A 5,739-nucleotide genomic window follows, 5' to 3' on the forward strand; every position below is an offset into this window, starting at 1 on the left:
TCGATGTCGACATCGGAGTTAAATGATCTCAACTCTAATCAAACACGTTGCAGATCATCCAAAAAGGGACGGTATTAAAAGTTAATCCGAGTTGGAGCTTACCGCCATTATAGCTTAGGTAGTATAGGCTTTGGAAGTAAATTTAACTTTATTTTCATGTAGCATCTGAGTGAAAATTAGTCAAAGTGAAAAGATCTTTGTCCAATCCACTAGAAAGCAACATAGATTTTATGGTACTTTCCAAGTAAATTTTATTATGTTTTCACTTAAATTTTAGTAAATCTCTTCGTAGCATCCATCCATTGTTAGGAGTTTTAAAATTATTTTTCGAAATAATACAAATTTTATTGTTCAGAAAGCTGACCATATATGTCTTATGTGTCCCAGCAACCTCCGGCCAGCTGCACTTCCTCTGCCAATCTTTCGGGTGAGATCATTCCTCGTCCATCGATTCCTCGTTCTAAAACCATACCATAAATAATGGTTCACTGTAATAGAATTTTCTTAGAAGTTTGTGCCATCAGCCACCAGATGGGCTAATATTTTTGTTTTGATTTGAACAAAGTTGATTTTGTGTGCAATGATGTTCGACAGTCTGCAAAGAGTGAATCATTTTGTCATTATTTTTTATGCATTTCAGTTTTGGGTAGAGTGAAAGAGATAGAATAAAAACATTCTAGTACATTTGGTGGAAATGCTAGTAGTAGCAACCGGTGGAAACTAACGATTTTAAATTGGCTCGCTACTTGACTACCCTATTGGTCCCAAGCAAATCGATTAACGTACCCCATTCTAGTCGAAATTTTAGTACTACACTATGTTTGTTTTGATTCGCTATGAAAGTTTGACAGATAAAATGAGGGGTTCGAGGATTTTCCCATTTTCCTATGTTTCGAGGTGTGCATCAATTAGCTTGGGACCAAAATGAGTACCAGAGCTGAGCCAAAAAGTTGAGCACGTTTCTTCGGGACCTTCTGGTCTTAGAGTTACCTCTATGGTAGTAGCAAAAACGAAGTGACAGCCGACTTTCTCTCAAGAAATTAATTAAAATAATGTTGTTCCCTGTAATAGAATTTTAGTCCACCTTCCGCCGCTCACCACCAGGTTCGCTAGTATTTTTGTTTTGAATTAATTCTAGATAAACATTTCAAAAGGTCCTATCTGCATTGATCGATTCTCTTCATCGACTTTCTCTTTCGTCAATAACTCAGTTGCAAAACCTTTCCCTGTTGTATTTGACGTTTTGGACGCTAGATAAGAACCCCCTTTATCAAACTATATGATAGAATTAGCGCAAAATCTGTTTGCATAGCAAAGGTTATGAAAAGAGAAAGTCGATGAAGAGAATCGATCAAAGCAGATAGGACCATTTGAAATGTTCATCGAGAATTCATGTTAGTTTGGTGTGCAATGATCTGGCAACTCGTGTTCTCGCTCGCGTTGAAGGGTTGCTGTTTTCTCACTTATCGAAGGAAATTTTGATTAGAGTGCGAAAGTAAGGAACAGTCAGCGTGGGAACCGTGTGCGTTAGGTGCGACAGAAGGAAGCTCTTTCGTTCTCACGGTGTTCTTACGCATGATCCAACGTTACATCACACTAGATTATGCATAAGAACGTCGTGATAATGAAAGAGCTGACCTGTTTCCTTCTGCCTCACCGATCACATTGAGCTTTTTCTTTTTTGATTCTGATAAAAGTTGATCTGTGTAGCCACTTTGGGAAGCAATGTTTTAATTTCATTCATAATGTAGAGGGATGGCGGTTTCGCTGAAACAGTGGGCAAAAAATCGACGTTTGCTGGTATGGAAAACCGTGGCATACATAGTAGACCCATTCTGCTAGCGGTTGCAGAATATTTCGCTCTGTGAAAATCCGACAGGGAACGTTGATTACGTATTCCGGCTATGCTTTTGGACATTGCTGTGCGGATCATTTATTGGTATCATGCTGCCCGGCATTCTTCGTTGCTATGCAAACATGTTACTGTTATCCTTCCAGCGACCCTGGTGTGTTCCGATTGCTCGGAATGATTAAAGCAAACCCCACACGCATCAATATATTGACGCGAAGGGGAATTATTAACAATAATATTGATGGTGTGAATTCAGAAATATTGTCAATCTCGAAATATTGACGTCAATATAGCATGTATTGTCAATACGATTATTGTCAATAAAAGCAATCGTGTAGGGTTCACTTAAGATCTGCAATATTGCCAGTTCACAGAAATCTTAGCATTCATTATTTTTTTCAGAAACAAGAAGAAGACACAACCGCAGCTGTCATAAATTCCAAACACTGACACAAACATACTATTAAATGATTTGTATAATCCCAACTTTTATAAAATTCAGATCTAGTCTAAACAAATTCTTCTGAGACATGTTCTGGCACAGGTTTTGGCATATTTGGCACTACTATGTAATCACAACTGGATCAATTCCAGAATATACAGAATTTCAGCAAGAAATAAATTTTGGAAATTTGAGAGTAACAAGGATCGCTATAAAAACTTATCCGGTTTACCTAAATTAAATTAACGGCAGCTGGATTGTCAGCTCATTCATCAACTGCATTTTGTACTTAAAATATTCTTTATTTGCTTCTATCTAAATAATGCAAATCGGGGATGGCACAGCTGTAACGCTATAAATCCGCACACAAACTTAATTTTTCTTCGAGTTTTACTCTGAATTTTCATTTGTTTAATTGATGTTTTGTGATGCTCTTTCGCGTTGTTATGAGGACGAAGCCTTCTGCGAATAGTTTTGGTTCAGTGCTTCAAAGTTCCATTGGCATTGGTTGTCAGTGACGATTGTCAAATCTGACGCCAAATGCTAAATTTTCTCTGAATTGGCAATACTTTACAATATCTAACTAGTGGTTGATAAACCAGTTTTGCAGTACATATAGAATTTCTGGAATGTTTCCGTGTTCCTATATCTGTCGTTGAATGAGAAATAAATTATATATGTACTCACAAACCACCATGGGCATTTTTCAATAGGTTAATTTCTAACCTCCAAATTTAAGTTGAATTTAGATTCAGAACGCGAATTGGTTATTAGAATGAATTTCGGGATGTGATAGATTGAACATAGTCATTAATTAGGAAATCTTGAAATTGAAAAAAATTGAGGTGCAGAGAAAAATGCTCAAAGTCTAGGACATTTTTTTTCAATTTAAAACAAGCAATTTCGATCTCGAATATAGAAACTTCTGTAAATCTTCGAACATAGACAAATGTTCACATCTCTGGAACCTAGATAACTGTTCTAGATCGTAGTCTAAGAAAAATTATCATTATTCTGGAACGAGACAAATTTTCCCACTTAGAAAAACAGTATTACATGCGTTTATGTTTTAAAATCTGGATCTTGAAAAAAGTTGTAAGATTTTGGTATACATTTAAGAGATACTGGACATTTTTTGTTCAATGCTGGGACTAAGTAATTTGCGATCTCTATTACAAACAAGTTAAGAAAACCTAGAATAATTTAAGATCTGTAAGAATGTAATTTTACAGTCCTAGAAAAATTTTAATAATTCTAAAATATAGAAAAGTTTTTATGATTTTGGATGATCTGGGCTTGGAAATTTGTTGATTCCGGACTTGTAAAAAATACAATTTGATGGACTGTTCAGTGCACTGTTGTGAGTAGTACCATAGAGGAAACTCTAAGTCCCGAAGAAATGTGCTCAACTTTTTGGCTCAGCTCTGGTACTCTCTTCGGTCTCAAGCTAATCGATGCACCCCTCGAAACATAGGAAAATGCTCATTGTATCTGTCAAACTTTCATAGCGAATCAAAACAATATATATAGGATCAATAGGCTAGTCAAGTAGTGAGCCAATTTAAAATCGTTAGTTTCCACCGGTTGGTACTACCAACTATGATACTTTTAAATTGACCGTTAAATGCTTGTTCGACGAACAACTTGCGAGTGCTATGTCTGTTTGTCTTTCTGGTACCACAAAACTGTCAAAAAGTTCATTTAATGAATACTGAGTTTATTCATGTCATTACGCTGTACACTGTAGACAAACATCATCCTCTGATCGAATGAAACCTCAGACCATTCAAAACAAATCACCGAAATCGCAATGAATTCAAGCTTCCGATACCTGCAACGGATGACGGTTGTTTTGAAATCAGATGATTTTCCTCTCGAATACAGGATGAAACTTGTTATGAGAAGGGATAGGACCTTCAGTTGAAATGCGTAATGCTGTCTGCAGAATGACTGTCATACTAAATGGAAATGCATATGGTATTGGTTCAGCCCCATAACGCAAATCATTCAAAACGATGATGTAAATAATTCTATCGAATGTCATTTGTCAGAAATGTAGATAGTCAAATTATAAATCTAATTAAAAGCACTTGCATGTCACACTATTCTTAAATGTTTGTCTTCTGAGTGCCGTATGTTTTATAGCTAATTTTCAAACAAAAATCATCCTGTATTTGGATGACAGTCATATGGATGTTCATCATCTGAAGACGAATTCAACCATAAGAAAATCATCCGAAATTCGAATGCATATTGTGTTGCTCGAGCAATGCAAAAATCATTCGAAGTATTGCGGATGTTTTGGTTCAGTGTAGAACCATAGAGGTAACTCCACTAGCATGCACAGGAATCTTGTTAAGGATGGGGAATTTTTTTTCTTGTATGGTTCATTTAATATGGGGATGGGGAGTACTCCAAAGTGCGTTGAGGATGGTGTTGTCCACCCACCACTGTTTCCCTGCTGTTAAATTTAGCTAATTTTATTTATTTTTTGCTCCGGTGGTGGTTCATCTTCTTCAATGCAAACTGCTTTCAGACAGCCAATGGAATTGGCAATTTGATCCCACCATTATCAATATACCTGATGACAATCACCAACTGCTCGTGGCAGCCACAATCACTCGTATCATCTGCAATGATTGCAACTGGTTTTTCTCGCAAGGTTTTCGCAATGTTCCGCAACTTGATGCCGAACATTCAACATGTTTTAATGATGATATAAAGGACAATCCCGAAATTATTGCAACGCACATTAACCACGGTAACAAATTACAGAATTTTCAGAGAAGATTCTTATACGAATTCTTTGTAAGACAACAATGGACCAAGGTTCAATGGCAAACTAATACCACTTTTTCAATTAGAGAATCCAAAAACTGTCTTTAAACTTTGTACAATTGCGAAAAAGTCCATCCTCAGAATTCGAAATTTTTAGAACTCTATGAGCTCGTTTGAAATTTTTCTCAGAAGTCCATTCGAATTATTTTTAGAACTCTTCTTGACTTTTACTCATAACACATTGGAACTGAAATTCTCTTCTTAGGAATCTTGGAACTAAATATCTGCAGGATTCACAAGAAATTATTCGAAGAATTTTCTTGGAATACTCCCCAGAAATCCTTTGAAACTGTCCTCAGAATTCATTATCCTTGAGGTTATTCTCGGATTTTTTTAGAACTCTACTAAGATCTGTTTTGAAATTCATTTCAGAAGTCCACTGGAATTATACTTAGAACTCTTCATGATTTTTCTCAGAACACCTTGGATCTGAAATTTCTTTAGATTTTCAGAAACTTTTCCCGGAATGAGCTGGAAAGTATCCTCGGAGTTAGCTTGAAATTTTCCTCAACATCCCTTTGGAATTTCACTCCAAATTTGATTATCTCAGTATTCGAAATTATGTTGGAACTATCTGCAGGATTCACTGCAAATAATTCGCAGAATT

The sequence above is a fragment of the Ochlerotatus camptorhynchus genome, unplaced genomic scaffold, assembly GCF_037179485.1.
Source record: "Ochlerotatus camptorhynchus isolate MF236.1 unplaced genomic scaffold, CSIRO-AGI_Acam_v1.1 ptg000432l, whole genome shotgun sequence".
NCBI classification, from domain to species: Eukaryota; Metazoa; Arthropoda; class Insecta; order Diptera; family Culicidae; genus Ochlerotatus; species Ochlerotatus camptorhynchus.